The following is a 19,436-nucleotide window of genomic DNA, read 5'->3' as shown; positions in this document are numbered from 1 at the left end:
TCTTCCCACTATTCGTTTTCTCGTAAGCGAAGACAGCAAAATGAAGAAGAAAGCAAATAGGAAAGCATGCTGCAAACCTTTGAATCCCCGAACATCGGCCTCCACAATATCTTTGGTGCGAGCTTCAAACTGCAAACCGTCAAATCGTGAAGAAGAAGCACAAATCCATAAGTTGAAAAGTGGAGTGAAGAAGAAAATCTTGAACGATGAATGCGAGGTGGAGAGCAAAATATCAATTGGACAACTGGTGTAGAAGAAAATGATTAATTGTGAAGGCAAAGTGAAGAGGAAAATGGGAAATGAGGAAGAAGAAATAGAGGGAAGCCTTGAGATGGTAAATCGTGAATGCAGAGTGAAGAAGGAAACAGGAGAGGAAGAAGAAATAGAGGAACCTAGGATATGGGGAATATATTTTAACATATTATGGGCGGTTTAGCACAAAACCACCAAAAATATAATTTAAAAGAAAAAGACTAAATTCACTGCAGTTTTATTAAAAACCGTCGAAAATAAAGCTCCATTATACATTATTTTCCTAGTGTTTTTTTATTATTAGATAATTTATAAATGTGTAAATACAATAATAATATCATTAGATCTATGATTATTATTTTTATTTAAAGTTAGTTACTTTAAAAGATATTTCAAAAAAATAATAAGTTAAAGTAATGACTTTATAAATATGTGACTAAATTTGAATTAATTTATAATGATTTTTAATTAATAATTGAGTATTTGAATTATAAATAAAATGTATTTATATTCTGATAAATAATATATTTTAATTTTTAATCCCATCTTTAAGATATTATTTATGGAAAAAAGATTGTAATAAATCAAGACTCATTCCGTCACATATTTATAAACCAATAACATATTCAACTCGAAGTTTATCATGCTAGCCTCAATTTCCATATAAAATCTGATTTTTTACGTCTAATTAGATTCCTTTAAACTCAGCGATTCCATATGAATCTTATTTTATTGAATTAGGTTATATTTCATTACCTAAATTGTATAGTCTTCAACGAATTGCTTCAAAACTTAAAAAAATGATCCTTATATTGATAATTATATTGCTAAGTTTTACGTATAATTTTGAGAATGGCTGAAAATTTGTTTGCCATTTAAGTATACTCACATTTGAATTTGAATTTTTGCGTGGAGGAGGGGAATTTTTTTTTTTTAAAAAAAGAGAAATAAACAAGAACAAAATGTTTTTTCATTTACAATTTTTTAAAATTTTACTATAAGATTGCTTTTGGACAATTTGAAAAACAAAATTAATCTTTAATCTAAAGTTGATTCTTAATTGGGTACAAAACTCATTATGTTTATTTGATCTTATATTTGTATTATCAGGTTATTTAAGTTGAATCCAGTAAAGTGAATAGATGGACATTCTGAATGGATTTTTGTCTGGAGTTTTAAAAGATGTGGCGTGTGGGGCTATTAATCAATTACAATACTCCTTTTGCTTTAATAGTTTTGCTAAAGAGCTTCAAAAAGAAGAAGACAACTTGGTCGAAACGATAAATAGTGTAGATGATCGTGTCATACATGCTCGAAGGCAAACTTTAAAGACTGATGTTATTGATAAATGGTTGAAGAATGCAAACATTGATTCAGAATATGTGAATCGTTTGCTTAAAGAGACAAATGCCAAAAAGAGTTGTTTTTTTGGATACTGTCCAAATTGGATTTGGCGATACCGTTTAGGAAAAAAGTTGGCAATTAAAAAAGCAGACCTTCAAAAGATCATTCAAGAAGGTAAACAATATATACAACTTGAACGCATTGCCTCAATTCCTTCAAACACTTCTGATATTCTCACAGAAGAATGTATGAATTTTGATAGTAGAAAACATGCTTCTGATCAACTTATGGAAGCACTGAAAGATGATGGGGTTACAATGATTGGGTTATACGGGATGGGGGGCTGTGGTAAAACCACATTAGCAATGGAAGTTAAGAAGATAGCAGAAGCTGAGCACCTTTTTGACACAGTTATTTTTGTTCCTGTGTCTAGTACAGTAGAAGTTTCAAGGATTCAAGACAAAATTGCAAGTTCATTACAGTATACATTTCCATTTCCAGAAAGCCAAGAAATAGAAAGAGCCCAACGCTTGTGCACGAGATTAACCCAGGAAATAAAGATTCTTATGATTCTAGATGATGTGTGGGAAAAACTTGATTTTGGTCGCATAGGGATTCCCCTCTCTGAATACCATAAAGGCCGCAAAATTCTCATTACCACTCGATCTGAAGAAGTTTGTATTTCAATGGATTGTCAAAAAAAAATTTATCTACCGATCTTAAGTGATGAAGAAGCATGGACTCTCTTCCAAGAGAAAGCACTTATGTCGAAAGACACTCCTGAAAACATAAAGCATTTGGCAAAATCAATATCAAATGAATGTAAAGGATTGCCTGTTGCCATTGTAGCTGTTGCTAGTAGCTTGAAGGGAAAACAAGAGGCGATATGGCGTAATGCGTTGAATAAATTGAAAAGTTCTAAGCCGGTCAATATCAGTAGGGGTTTGCAAGATCCCTATATGTGTCTAAAGTTGAGCTACGATAATCTAGATACTGAAGAAGCTAGATCACTTTTTCTATTGTGTTCTGTATTCCCCGAAGATTATGAGATTCCAGTGGAATGTTTAATAAGATGTGCAATAGGGTTAGGTGTGGCTGGAGAAGTTAAAACATATGAAGAGGCAAGGACTGAAGTGACTACAGCCAAAATCAAGCTTGTAAGTTCTTGTTTGATGATGGAGGCGGATGATGAATGTGTCAAAATGCATGACTTGGTTCGTGATGTAGCCCATTGGATATCAAAGAACGAAAATAAGATGATCAAATGTGAATTGGAAAAGGATGTAACTTTGGAGGAAGGTTCAATAAGATATTTATGGTGCGAGAAGTTTCCAGATGATATGGATTGTTCCAATCTTGAGTTCTTAACTATAAAAACAAAATTGGAAGTATCCGATGGAATTTTTGAAAGAATGGGAAAACTTAGAGTTTTGATTATTACCAATAAAAACGAATATAGGTTGGAGTTGTCAACAACGTCTTTCAAATCATTAACAAATCTCCATTGTCTGATCCTTCAACAATGGAATTTGAGAGACATTTCATTTGTGAGAGATATGAAGAAACTGCAAAGTCTTTCGTTTCATTTTTGTTCATTGCCTTCGTTCCTTGACTTGCAAACTGATGTTGCACTCACAACACTTACAAACTTGAAGTTGTTAGAGTTTAAAAGTTGTGACATTGAAAGCAATATTTTTGAAGAGATCAAAAGAATCCCATTTCTAGAAGAATTGTATATTTATAAAGACCCCTTGATTGATCGAAAGGAAGAAAGTGTTAAATTCTCTAACTCATTTAGTGTCCCCCAAAAGCTGCAAAGGTATGGAATTATATTAGAATATACTTTTTATACTTATTATAGATTTCAAGAGTTTTTCTCTTATGAGAGAACTTTAGGAATTAATTATTTTGACATATCAAATGAGGTTATTAAAGGTTTGGCCAAAAAAGCAAAAGAGCTATTTGTAGCAAATATTAAGGAAGGTGCAAAAAATATGATGCCTGATATATTTGAAATTGAAGAAGGTATGAATGAGTTGAAAGAACTGAGGATAGGTGATTGTGAAGAAATAGAGTGTTTGATTGACACTAGCAATCATTTGAGTAAGATGGAAAATATTTTCTCCAAGTTACGTTATATGGAGATCTTCTACATGAAACATCTAAAAACTTTATGACATGGTTGTCTACCTGCCAATGGGTCTTTTGAAAAATTAGAGAATTTATATATAGCAGATTGCAAACAATTAACATGTCTCTTCACAATTGACAAAACAAAGGAAAATGAAGATGAATTTACAATTGGGCATTCCATGCAATCTAAAATTTTCCAGAATCTTCAAGAAGTGAGGATATTTGGATGTAAAGAATTAAAACATGTATTCTCAGCCAATATCACAGGAGGCCTAACTCAATTGAAAATACTTGAAATTGGAAATTGCAATATGTTAGAACAAATAATTGAGGAAATTCTTCCACCAGCACAATGCGAAGAAACAAATGAAATTGTAGAAGAAGATGTGCAGAGTAACTCCTCAGGTACTTTTTCCATATTACATATCTCATAAGAATCTTATTCTTTTCTTCAAATTCAATAAAAGTTTTGGTAATAGCTATTTATAATTTAATTTTATCAATTAATTCCCTGAATCTATTAACCAATTAAAACTGGCTCCATTCCTTAAGAATTCAATTAAGATTTTTGTTTGAAATTTATCGAATAAGTATGTTTCTTACCTTACAGTTATATTTTAATGTAGTCGTTTACATAAATTTGTGGGATAAGTTTTGGGTTTTCTTCCATTAATATTATGAATACATTGTCGTATATGAAAAATATAAGAAAATTAATTGTTAAAACATTATATATGATATTTGTGACGTAGTAAGAGAAAAGAGAAATATATTTGAATTCGAATTTTAAATATTAATTTTCCATATAAAATTATAAACTATTTACTCAATCGATCGCTTTGGTTAGAAAATTTTCTCTTTTAATCTATCTATTTAAGAACATATCTTTCAGTTTATATATATTACCTTGATGAGTAAAATAAAATACAAATGGTATCTTTACAGATTAAAAAATATACTATATTAGAATACAGGAAATTAAGATGGAATTATTGTAAATAGAGATTAAAAAAGTAATTAAATATGAAATTATTAAAAGAAAAAAGGATGGTGAAAATGTGCAGTGGTTTCATCGTTATTATTAACTGATTATTTGATGTTTGGATTTGTGATATTAGTTGGTGGAGATCAATGTATTGAAAATAAGAAAGGAATTTTCAATTAACTAATATTTTTGTTATTTATAATTGTTTTTCAGGATCGTTTTCTCTGTCTAACCTTGAATTTCTTGAAATATATTCATGTTCAATGTTGGGTTCATTGTTTACAACATCTGTAGCTAAGACCTTGACTTCATTGGAAGAATTGGAAATATATAACTGTGATGGTTTGAAGCATATAATAACTTCTGAAAGAGTGAAAAGAAAGAAAAACATGGTTGAAGATGAGCATGAATTTGAAAGTGATCTTTCAATGTTCTCAAATTTGAAAAGTATATTTATTTGGAATTGTGACTCGATGCAAGATATATTTGCAACACCTGTCAATGGGTCTTTTGAAAAATTAAAGAAAAGTGAAGATCAATTCACAAATGGGCGTTCGATACAATCCAAAAATTTTCAAAATCTTCAAAAAGTGGAGATAGATACATGTAAAGAATTAAAACATGTATTCTCAGCCAATATCAGAAGAGACTTAACTCAATTGAAAACACTTGAGATTTCAAATTGCTATACGCTGGAACAAATAATTGAGGAAGTTCTTCCACCTGCACACTGCGAAGAAACAAACGAAATTGTGAGCAATAGCTCAGGTACGTTTCCCATATTACATTATAAGCATCTTATTTTGTTTTTCAAATTCAATTAAATTTATGCTCAAGATAATTAAATAAATCCATATGGAATCCTTATGCATAAATATCTAATTCGTTTTTAGGAAAAAATCATATTGTAAAATATTTTTATTAAGGTGTATATTTTCAAAAAACTACAAAATTATAGATTCGCGGATGTTTTAGTATTCAACAGTTTGAAGTCAATAAAAGGATAAAAGTTTATTTAACTGTAAGAAAAATGAAAAAGCAACTAATTATTATTTCCAAAAACCGTTCACAATAATTATTATTCCTCTTATTCTTAAATTATATTTTTTTCTTATATTTTTTCATAATTGCAATAATCTCATTATTAGATATATAATTATAATATTTTAAAAAACTGACAATATAATATTCTTAAGAGTATTAATATGCTGACATCCATATTCTTTACACTTTCACTCAAAACTCAAATAAATTAATGTTTTATTAAAATATAAAGTGTAATTAAAAAATAAATATGTAGAATGTATGTTATATATGAATTGCGGTGTAAAAAACTTTTTTTTCCTTAATAAATGAAAGGTTTATGTAGAATCTAGAAAACGTATATTATTACATATAAAAAAATATAGTTTGACATGTATAAAGTTTTTAAACTCATTTAATATTATTTTTTCTTTTCTTTACTTTTTCTTTTAAAATATAAAAAATTATTTTTTATGATCATTTCATTTTTATAATATATATCACATAAATGTAAATATATATCACAAATATAAATATGTATTATTATTTTGAAAAATAAAAATATAAGTATAATTTATTAAAAAAGTATAGTTAACATTAAATAGTTTACTCTAGTTATTAAGTGAAAAAATTCTGGAGAGGAGAAACTTTTTGTTAAAACAGAATACAAATATAATAAAACATGAAAAAGAAATTACTAAATTCAACTTTTGAAACCGTTTAATTTTTTGAAGTCATTCTTTCTATTAAACTCCAGAAATAACATATATATAATGACTAAATTTAACTTTTGAAGATCGTTTAATCGATTCTTTCCATTAAACTCCAGAAATAAGACATAATATAATCTAATATAACAACATAATATGTATATAATCTTACGAATAAAATAAATCACAAATAGTATCTTTACATCTGAAAAAAGATACAATTTTACATATGAAAAATGATACAATTTTAGAGATAGGAACTAAAATTAAGACGAAGTTGGTGTAAATATAGAGATTAAAAAAGTAATTGAATATAAAATTATTAAAAGTAATAGGATGATGAAAATGTGAAGTGAGATAATAAAATTGTGAATTGATTATTGGATGTTTGAGTTTGTGGTTTTAGTTCATCGAGATCAATGTATTGAAAATAAGAATGAGAGTCCTAATTGAATAACATTTTTATTTATAATTGATTTTCAGGATCGTTTTCTCTATCTAGCCTGACATATCTTAATATAGATTCATGTCCAATGTTGGACTCGTTGTTTACGACATCTGTAGCTAAGACCTTGACTTCATTAGAAGTATTGACAATATCTAACTGTGATGGTTTGAAACATATAGTAACTCCTGCAAGAGTCAAAAGAAATAAAAAGGAAAACATGGTTGAAGATGAGCATGAATTTAAAAGTCATCTTTCAATGTTCTCAAGTTTGAAAAGCGTAACTATTTTGGATTGTAATTCATTGCAAGATATATTCGCAACACCTTTTGTTGGAGGCGTGGTGAATATTCAAAACCATTTTCCCACCCAACAAACTCTAAGCATGAGCAATGCCAACAATGGAGATTGGATGATGGGACAACAAGTCAGTTTAAAGTTAGAAGATTTGAAGTTTATTCAACATCTCAACATCTCAACTCATTAACAGTAATAGGGTGTGAAAAATTAGAAGTAATATTTCCTCAGTCTATGTTGAGATGTCTACCAGAGTTGAATTATCTAAAAGTAAGTGAATGCGAGGAATTAAGACAGATAATTGAAGAGGATTTGGAGGATAAAAGGTTTATTCAACCATGCTTCCCCAAACTAGAATAATTGTTTATTCAACAATGCCATAAGTTGAAATGTTTCACCTCTCTATTTGCATCCAATGATCTTTCCAACTTGAAGCTTCTAATCATAAAGGAAGCCACTGAACTACAAGAGTTTATTGCATGCGAATACGATGAGACAGGAAAGACCAAAGTTGAACTTCCACAACTGAAAGTTATAATATTTATGCATCTTTTAAATTTTCAACAAGAGAGTATATTTTTAAATTTGAAGCATCGCATTATTCGCAATTGTCCAAAACTCTCTTTAACTTCAACAACTCCACCTCAGGAGCTCCAACAAAATCTTCGTTTGGAAGGTAAATACTATGAAATGGACATGTTGTTGCAAACATTACATCTTACGATGGAAGCTTTATATATAAACGACTAATGGTGATTTCGCTAAATGTGTTCAATGTAGCTGTGAAATCTGAAATCTTCAGCCAACATCTTTATTTCCTTATAGAATTAGAGCACAACTACATTTCAAATAACTACCCTTAATAACCAAATGATTTATGTTTCTTTCTTCCACAATAAAATAGGAAGAAAATACATGTTTCATTCAAATTTTGAACCAAATATTTGTACAAATAATCACTTGTATTTATAATTGTCTGCATGTTATTTTCTTTTCCATTTAATTGTTTTTAGTTGTGACGATATAATGATCATTCATGGAATGTTGAGGGTGCGTTGATTTCTGTGTTTTCTTTGTTTCATTGTTAAACGAAGTCCTTAACTATATGCTTGAACTACAGGTTTGGAAAATTCTACAATTCCTGACTGGCAAATTCGGTCACTGGTGGAGGAAATAAAGAAATTAGATGAAGTTTCTAGGAGCAACAATTCTACTGAGTTGCCTTCTTTACAGGTCAGAACCCGCCAACCTATTCAAGTTAACCAAGTGAAATTCAATACATAATAATAATGACATTAAACTTTAGTATATACCACTGATTGCTTAACTAAAATTCGACAAATTTTACTGAGACTCAATTCATTATTTGAAAAACAGTCTTTTCATTTATAGCTATTATTATTCTAAAAGAAATGACTTATTGAGATGCTCCTTTTCTATATACTTTATCGTTTATTAGATCAATGAAAAATCAGATAAGAATGTCACTGAGAAAGATTATCGTTCAAAGGAAGTGGCTCCTGCAACTTCAATAAATGCAGAGGTGGATGGAAAATCTAATCGTGAAACATATTCCCAGGAAAGTAACGTTACACAAACTAAATATTCTCATTTTTTTAAAAAATTTACAAAAAATGAATGGTTGATTTATATACTACAACAACTCAAGGAAATAAATTAGTCTGGAGGCTATCAATCACAAAATGTAGTCCTAACTTTTTACGATCAATTGTTTTCGGCAGGATTTGGATCCTACGCCAAAAAACACTTCTCCCCTCCAAATGAACCGTGAAGATCCATCTATATCTCAAATTAAACCATTTTCTTCACAAGTCAATCATAACAATCAATCTATGTTGGAGAGCAAAGTTGAAATGGTGGGTCAACATAACAAAATTGAAACCAAAGCGCCAGTGTCGGAAATAGAAGAGTTCCAAAAAATAGACAGAAAAAGTGAAATGACATCAGACCCAGAAGCTATGGAGCAAAACTTTCCAGACATTTCATCTCCAAACATGAATGAGGTATTTGCATATTTTCTTTTAATCTTCTGAAAATGATACATTATTCAACTACATGATGGAAGAAATTAAAACAACCACAACCAAACTTTACTTACTAATCAATCAACATAACTTTTGGCGTTGAAAAGCGTACTGATGAAATAGAGACAGACAACTTGGGAAAAACTACGACATCGGATAAACCTGCAATACCAACTTCTGTTTCAGAGGTAAGAAGTTCGTCTCAAACTTGTATGGTAACTCCTTTGCATAAAATACTTTTACTTGTAAATATGGTAACCGTTAAAATTGGTCAAATTATTGTGGTACCAACACATGATATACATTATGAAACAAATGTTTTTAAAAGTTATAACTTTAAATATACACAAACGTTACTTTTCCATTGGTGATGAATAGAATATTGAGGAAATAGGAAGAGAAAGGAGCAGAGGTGGAGCTGCAACAGAGGGAGCTACAATTAAAACCTTGCCAATTGGTGGAGATAACATTAGCTTGGTTAGTGGTGTTACTATTCACAAGTCAAGCGGTGCAAATATACTTATACAAGATTCCCAGGTTGTTAAACAAGATAGTGAGATGAATGAAGACAAGACAGAAATAGCACCATATCAAAATATCAAAATCCAAGAAGGGTTGAACTTGTTGGATAAAACAGAGGGAATAGGAATTGTTTCCAATAATGACGTTGTGGTTACTCCAGGTTATAGCTCTTTTCTTGTCTCCTCTCCATCTTATATATATTTGTCACCTACTTCTCAAACTTTTTACAGCTTCTACAGATATTCGTACAAGATTGGAAGAGTGTAAGCATTTTGCCGATCTCAATGATTCACAAATTTCTTTGTTAGTGGAGGCAATATCAGCATATCCACATCTTTGGAAAGCTTGTGAGAAGTTTAGCGATCGCTTTCAAGCTTTGATGTTGAAAACATTGACAGATATGTTGTTGTTTCTTCGAAGTGAAAGTGTTGGTAGTGTTGATCCTGATAAAGAAAAAGAGTTCCTTAAACTATGTGATGAAGCTGTTCAACTCGGATTTAAGAAGTCGTGGGTTGATGAAATGCGTCAACGTGTTGTGGGAAGGGATTCTAAGTTGGACCATGCTAAGACGAGAATTGGTGATCTTCTTAAGAGACACACTCATTTAACTCAAGAACTACACAATTTAACTCAAGAACTACACAATATGAAGATAGAACTTGTGAGTCTGCATGACTATTTTGATGTTCCTACAAAATGTTTCGACTTTTTGTGATTTTCAAGTTCTACTCAAACACTTTTATTTTACGTTTTTTCTATTTCTCTTTATAAATACATTTGGCTTTGTCTGTCATACTTCTAAGCGTCAGGTATACTGTTATTTCGTTTAATATTAAAACATTTCATATTAATAACACGATATATCATTAAAATATTTAGGAGTTTTATTTCGCCCATTACACAATTTTAATGCAGAGAATTTCATAAAAGGACTAATATATCAACAAACGTATCATTTATTTAAATTTAATGGCGTTAAAATTTGACATAAGTAATGTCAATATCATTCCAGTCATGTGAAAAAGCTATTTAAGAGGTGTAAAATAATAAACATATCATTCCACTGACAGAAAATAGTGGTTTTATGCTCTGCAAAATTTACTCAAATGCTATTTATTTTAGTTAAAATATGCTTTTAATAAACTGATGAAAACATAATACTTTTATTTCTTCAAGAAAAAAAATGGGTTATTATGAAATATTTATATATGGTGACTTTTTTTAAAAAAAATATTTATTTATTTTTCATTACAAAGTCTTGCTTATTAGGAATATAAGCATAATACTTTTGAGACTCAGGAGACTTGTAATATTTAAAAAAAAAAATAGAAGGTCGTGTAGAATTGAAAAAGAAGATAGATTATTAGTGTAATTGGAGAAAACTTCACGGAGTATTAGTATAAGTTATTTTTAAAAAAAATTAATAACTTTGAATAATAACATAATACAAAAACAACATAATACAATATGAAACAATATAATATAGTAAAACTCAACGTAATATAGTATTGTAAGTACAGTATAGTAAATTTATATTATATATAAAGAGATGTATAAGTTAGTATTCGCCTGAATAAATTTTAAAAATATAGTATCAATAAAGAAATGTATAAGTAATTATTTTGAATCACATAGTAACTCATCTAAGAGTCAAAACAGATAAAAAAGGAAAAGACAGTTGAAAATGACCATATTTATAACGATCTTTTCAACTGTCATCGAACCTGGAAACGATGAAGCAAAATTTTCAAGACATTTCTTCTCCAAACATAGCTCTGGGAATTCTCAAGGATCTCTGTCTAACTCAGAATGTGAAGCTGTGGGTGTAAATGAAAAATTAACATCAAATGCTGGAATCTTCTACAGTTATCAACGACAGTATTTGAAAGAAGAGGAGGTCAGCTTACCCATTTCTGCTTATTTTCTATTTCCAATTCTTTTGGTCACATATTCTCTGTTCTTCACAATCCTCTTTCTCCTTCTTTGAAACAAATATTTATATTGAAATCAAATCATTTTTTTATGGATTCTAAATATATTTAAACATATAAACATCAGTAATTTCATTTTCAATTTATTTTTCCGGTAAAGAAAAATGAAGACAATGTTTTTTTTAAAACACTTTTTTTAAATATTTTCTGAAATTATTTATCATTAATTAAAATGTATCAGAAATAAGAAACAAATATGTACTGTCTTATTTCTTATTTAATATTTTCTATTCGTGATTTTATAATTTGTATAAAACTTAGTTATAACAGAGAATATATCAGAAATAATAAGAAAATTAAAATTCCTCTATAGGAAAAATAAAAGAAACTTGACTTGGTCCAGTGTCATGTTTCCAATTATTATTCTTTTAAAATCTATACTTTAGAATAAAAGTTGTATATTATATTATAAAATTTATTCAAGGACTATGATCTTATAAAAGAGAAATCATTAGTATTAGACAGAACGTTGGTGTCATTTTTATTTTAACTGTGTCGGGTATAAATTTATTTAGTTAATAAACAATAGATAATAATATTTTCTTTTGAAGCATATACAAAATAAGAATGCATTTCGAAGTGGATGTTCTACGGTAAAAAATCAGGTGAGCTATATCATAATCAAATCTATTATTACCCTTAATAACTAAAAGGGATTGTGTCACAATTATGAAGTGAATTCTTAGTATGAGAGGAAATACTCAATTTAATTAATAAATAGATTTTAATTTTAACTTAATCTTAAAAAACTGACAGTAAATTTTAATTCTAATTTAATCTTAGAAAATTAGCAGTAAAGTTTATACTATTTATATATTTTAATTAAAAGATAATAATGTGAATTAAAATAAATATTAAATAAAGTTATTATACAAAAAATATAGTTAGCCTAATTTTGTATATTTATACCTATATAGAAAAAGATACTTCTTGTACACAATTTTTATTTCCACTTTACTCTTTTATAATATAATTATTAATTTATTTTTAAAAAAAATAATATTATTAATTGATCTTTTAGAAATAACGACTATTTTATAAAACTGACACATGTTTCTTTTTTTTTTCTTTATTATATTGTTCTCCATGTTTTTATTATATTTGTAATATCCACGGTTACTTTTTATTATTTTCATTATTTTTCTCTTATATATTTAATTAATCAATTTACATATATAATTAAAATATAATGTAATACAAATATTCAAAAAATATTATTAACTTATAATATAATTTGTTAACTGATTTTTGAGAAGTAATTTTAAATAAAACTGTCATATATATTTTTTTTCTTTATTATATTTCTTTTTCTTTTCTTTATTATATTTGTAATTTCTACCTTAACATTTAGGTACTTTTTATTATTCCCATATTTTTCTGTTATATATTAACTTATCTAGACCCACACACACACACATATATATATATATATATATATATATATATATAACGAGGATATTTTTTTGTATACACAATTTTTATTCTCATTTTATCTTTTATAATATAACTATTAACTGATTTTTTTTTAAAATATATTTGTGAATTGATTTTTAAAAGTAATAACTATTTTAAAATATTTTGTATAAAACTGTCACATTTTGTATATACCTTTTTTCTGCTTTGATAATTCATTTTCTCAGAGAAGTTGATTGAACTTATTCTCCTAGAGAGGCTAGATATGGTTGTGTTTCAATATATTTTTGGGTAGAGGGATGACGAAACTAAAAAAAAATGTTTTCTAAAAAAAATATTTAACAAAATTATAGAAATCATATAGTACGTAAAATTAAAATAATGATTAAAAGTTAGATTATTTTTAATTGTATTCTTTCCATCGTGTATCCAATAATTTAATATTTTTAGTATAAAAATGTAGAACTTATAACTACTAATAACTCTGTTATTGTGATTTTACCATAAAAGCCAGTTATGGACATTGTAAAGTTGTAAGCATAATAATGATCTTTAAGTTTTTTTTTCCTATTATATCTAAATTATTTTTTATAATATGTTCGTTTCTCTTGTTCAGGATAAAGAAAGTTGCATTTAGTAGAAGAAATTGATGGAATGTCTATATGGTTCTGCATCTTCTATTTCAAGAGATTTAGTGTGTGGAGCGTTAAATCAATTACGTTATCCTTGTTGTTTTAACAATTTCATTGAAGAGCTCGAGAAAGAAGAGGGAAATTTTGTTGCCACAAGAGCAAGTGTCCAAAAATTTGCTGTACAGACCCATAAACAAACGAGAAAGACCAGTGAAGTTGTCGAGAAGTGGCTACAAGATTCTAACATTGACATACAAAATGTGAATCAGTTGTTGAAAGAAGCAAGAAGAAAAAATAGTTGTTGTTTTGGATACTGTCTGTACCAGAGGTGCCGGATGCCGTACGGAAGGACGCCCACATAGACGGCGCCATATGTACCGATAGAGGACGTCTACCCAAAGTAGAACGTCCGTCCAAGAGCTGGACGTCCGCCCAAAGAGTGGACGACCGCCCAAGAGCAGGACGTCCGCCCAAGAAGTGGACGTCCGCCTTAGTTGGCGTGTCCGCCCAATAATCCGGACGTCCGCCAAACAGTCTAGACCGAGCGTCCTTAGGAACCGGACGTCCGTCCAAGGACGTCCGTCATCTGCCAGTCCGCCCAATAATCTGATACGCATTCACGAGCCGGACGCCCGCCCAAAGATTGTACGTCCGCCCAAGAGCTGGACGTCCGCCCAAGAAGTGGACGTCCGCCTAAGTTGGCGTGTCCGCCCAATAATCCGGGCGTATTCACGAGCCGGACGCCCGCCCAAGGATTGTACGTCCGCCCAAGAGCTGGGCGTCCGCCCAAGGAGTGGACGACCGCCCAAGAGCTGGGCGTCCGCCCAAGGAGTGGACGACCGCCCAAGGAGTGGACGACCGCCCAAGAGCTGGGCGTCCGCCCAAGGGCTGGACGTCTGCCCAAGGATTGGACGTCCGCCCGAGAGCAGGACGCCCACCTAGGATAACATCCCTGACCGACCATCATTCCCAACCGACGCACGTTGCTGAGTACACGGTTAAATGCTAATGACACATTAAAGTCCTTAACGAAGATTAAGGTATTATTGGGCCGTCCCCAGGCCCCCAAAAGGTAAAAGCCCATTACAATTCGCTATAAATAAAGGTCTCAGGTATGAACGCCACGAACTTGAATAACGATGCATACACGCTTTACAATCGCTCTGTCATAATACTGACTTGAGCGTCGGAGTGCCTTTAGCAGGTACCCGGCCCCTCCCCAACTGGGAGTGTGGAGCAGCGCTAGGAGAGGGAGGATGCCCATCCAGGAACAGCGTTCGTCCAAAGAGGGAGCGTCAGGAGAGGAGGACGTCCGCCCGGTTTGGAGCGTGGAGCGAGCGTCCGGATTGGAGGACGTCCGCCCGTCTTGGAGCAAAGAGGGAGCGCCCGGATTGGAGGACGTCCGCCCGGTTTGAAGCGCCATGGAACAGCGATCGTCCATCTTGGTGCCGCCCGTCCATGCAACTAGCTCCGGTTCGTAGGATTCAGCAGTGTCCGCTCGGTCCATATATCTTCGCCGCCCGCCCGTCCGTCTTCGACAGTAAGTTTGTGTGTTTGTACTGGGTCCGCCCGGACTCAGCCGAAACACTGTCCAAATTGGATTTCGGGATACCATTAAGGAAAGAAGTTAACAAAGAAAATTGGAGACCTTAAAAAGTTCATCCAAGAGGGAAAAAAGTATGTACCACTGGACCGCATTGCTAGTCTTTTTTCAAACACTTTTCATATCTCACAGAAGAATGTATGAATTTTGAAAGTAGAAAACATGCTTCTGATCAACTAATAGAAGCACTGAGAGATGATTGGGTTATACGGGATGGGGGGTTGTGGTAAAACCACATTAGCAATGGAAGTTAAAAAGAAAGCAGAAACTGAGCATCTTTTTGACGCGTTTAGCATAACTCTCATAGATGTTTTAACTTGAGAGTTGTTTAGTCGTCTTGATGTATTAACTTAGGTTGTTTTATGTTGCATATATGCCTAAGAATTTTCCTAAGATTTTCCTATGTTGCTAGATGACTGTGGATTTTGATCTTAAACTTAGGTTTTTGCTTATTCTATTATAGATATATCATCTTCATATTTTCATTTCGTTTAATATTATTTGGATAAATTTCAAAACATATATAAGAGTGTTTAAACATATAAATTTTATAGACAATTTTGTCTTAACAAATAAATCATTTCAAACTGAAAATAAATTAAGAGTACTTGGTACGAGATTATTTATAAGTGCAATAATCAGCATGAAGTTATTATATAGTATCTTATTATAACATAATAAACTAAACGTAACCATTGTGAAGAAACAATCTTGAGACCTTACGAGAAGTTATATCTTGTTTATCTTGCTTCCATGATAAATGTAGAGTTGTAGCTATCAAAATTTACTATGGATAATCAATTATAAAGATCATAATTAATGTGTAAACATTTAGTTTAACATCGTAAAATTATTTTCGGTTTGTGTGCCTTTAAGATACCTTGCTTGGATAAACTTAGACATTTTCATTTATTGTGACGTTTGTTCTTCCATGGTTACAAGTGAAGGAACTTTTCTGAGAATCCAAGTTGCCTTTCATTTGCAAAATTCGTGGATTCTGAACAATTTTCAGAAATTAATGGAGGATCACACAAGTTATTGCAAACACTTTAGGCATAACTTCAAACTAGGGATTGCCAAATTCTTCCTTTCATTCTTCAATAATGTCTACATAGAATCTCTGCTTTTTAACAGTTTCAATTTTAATACTTCAATAATTGATTTTTCTTTCCTTGCACTCAAAGAATATGAAACATTTTGGAAAAGAATAAAAGACGATCTATCTTCATTTTTTCTTCATTTGCATGTCCGTGTCCTATAATTGTTCTTCATTTCACCATAGCAACTCATATAGTACTCAACATTCGGATCATAAACTCACCAATCTTCACAAATATATAATTCAGAAGTTCTTGAATCTTCTGTAGCGACAATATTTTTAAGAGGTAAGGTTTCATATTTTTGCTCAAAATCCTTGTTGCAAATTTCTTTAGATCAGATATTCTTGTAGCAGACTTTGAAGTCTCTTTCTGACCAAGTCACCCATCAATATTCTAAACAATGCAATCAATAAATGGAAAATATTATGTTTTTATTATAGTCTACTGGATGAAAAACTCAACCAATGCATTAGTTCATTAACTTTATATTTTTATTTAATAGATATTATATATAATTAAACTTAAAAATTATTTAGTAGCATATTAAATACTACTACTTTGAAATTGAAAAATATATTTATTATTTTTAATTGAATAGATATTTTCTTTAAAAAATAACGTGGATAATGAAATCTAAAACTATATTTTTCTCGTCAAGCAAGAAAGTAACAGAATACTTGTACAAAATATTGATACATTAAAAAACTATAAGTTTATAAATGAAAGTAATGACTTTATAAATATGTCATTAAGTTTAAAATAGATTAATTATACTTTTTATTCATAAACTAAGCCATTTTGGTTTAATTTTCCCTTTCAAAGTTTAAACTTTGAAATTGTTACAAATTATTGCAAACACTTTAGAGATAACTTCAAACAAGGGATTACCAAACTCTTCCTTTTGTTGTTCAAGCTCGATTGCAATAATGTCTATAGAGAATCTCTGATTTTTTTTAATCACTTTTGTCTCTTGATTAACACTTCCCTGATTAATAATATCTTCACTAAACTCAACATTAATCAATTGTTTCATTTTTAATACATCAATTTGATTTTTTTTTCAATTTAATTTTCTTTCCTTGCAATCAAAGAATCTGAAACATTTTTGTTCGAATACAAGGTTATTTTTGCATGATATCCTTCTCATGTTCATGTCCTAATTGTTCTTCATTTCACCGCAGCAACTGTACTCAACATTTGGATCATAAAATCATACAAATATATAATTCAGAAGTCTTAGCGACACTATTTTAAAGACATAAGGTTTCATATTTTTGCTCAAATCCTAGTTTCTTTATTTCATATATTCAATGTTTTAAATCAATGATACTGTTTCCTGTAGCAGACTTTGAAGCCTCTTTCTGACCAAATCACCCATTATTGTACATTACATATAGCATCAATATTCTAAACAAAGAGGTACGTGATTAAAGCTTTCTCATTTTTTAAATTTTAATTTTCCATAATTTATCACCAGTCAAGGATTAGTTGTTCAAATTTATCCCTTCTCTAGGGTGAAATTATGTTAAGATTTAAGTATGGTGTGATAATTAAATCTAAATTTTAATATTATATAAGTTTTCATATCCTTAACTTTTTTTTCTTATGTTTATAATTATATATATATATTGTAAAAGTTAAATTTTAAAGAAAAGGAAACTTGAAGATTTTTTTTTGGGCGTGATTTAAATTTATAATATCATTTATTTGAATATTCAATATTTTAGAAGCATTTTTTATTATTAGATAATTTAGAAACGTGTAAATACAATAATAATATCATTAGATCTATGACTATTATTTTTATTTAAAATTAGTTACTTTAAAAGATATTTCAAAAAGATAATAAGTGAAAGTAATGACTTTATAAATATGTGATTAAGTTTAAATTAATTTATAATGATTTTTAAATAATAATTGAGTTATTTATATTTTGATAAATAATATCTTTTATTTTTTAATCCTATTATTTATGAAAAATATTGTAATAAATAAAGACTCACTACAAAAATTAAGAATTTTACCAGGCGTTTTCTTTTTGGCGTATCGGCGGTTTTAATCCCTTGTAAATACTTTATCTGCGGCAGGAAAAACAGCTGTCGATAAATAATTTCTGGAGGTTTCATGTAAACCGCCGTTACTTACGAAAGTTTTCAAAAAGCACCGATAATTTCAGAGATTTTCAAAAACCATTGATAATTTCGGAGATTTTAGAAAACAGTCGGTTGCAGATATTTTTTATAAACCGCTGACATTTGCAGAGGTTTTTTAAAAATCGCCGGTAATAAAAATAATTTATTTTTTTATGATTTTATTATAATTAATTATTCATTATATAAAATAATGAACCAAAATTAAATTTTTTTACAGTGAAAATAATAAATCACAATGAAATACAACATTTAAAACATTAAATATTAAAACTAAAAGATATAAACATGAAAATTATAAATTATAAACATGAAATTGCCAACAGTTTTGCCTTCCATAATAAAAATTATACATTACAATTTTATCTTTAGAAAAACTGGTTTTTTTCCCTTTTTTAATAAACATTAAAAGTTCTTGCCTTTTTAATTTTGGGAACCAAAAATGGATTGAAATTAATACATATTTAAGTCATTTTGTTTATGATAAAATATAAAAGCATCTATACTTGCATTAATGAAATAGTGACAAAGTGCCAATTAAAATACAATTAATAAAATAGAACAATAAAATGTTCATAATTATAATTATTTCATAAAGGATAATTACTTCGGCTCTTGAATAAATAACAAAAAAAATTAAAGACAAAGGCAAGTGCTAAAAAAAATTGAATAATAAAATCTGATCTAAATGGAAGATATACTTCCTGTAAGACCCATGAAAAAAAAAAAATATTTATAATAGTAAATTTTAGCATTTTATTAGTAATAATAATTTTAATGGATAGAAAAAT

General features: G+C 29.6%; 1 pseudogene; it reads left to right on the top strand.

Annotated features, from left to right (window-relative positions):
- The first annotated feature begins 1,394 nt into the window (after positions 1 to 1,394).
- On the top strand, positions 1,395 to 10,471 carry LOC148203143 (uncharacterized; annotated as a pseudogene).
- Positions 10,472 to 19,436: the final 8,965 nt, after the last annotated feature.

Source organism: Vigna umbellata, chromosome 2, assembly GCF_029865625.1.
Source record: "Vigna umbellata cultivar VRB3 chromosome 2, Vumbellata_1.0, whole genome shotgun sequence".
NCBI lineage: Eukaryota > Viridiplantae > Streptophyta > Magnoliopsida > Fabales > Fabaceae > Vigna > Vigna umbellata.
Note: the sequence above shows the minus strand (reverse complement) of the source record. Positions and strands in the feature narration are given on the sequence as shown.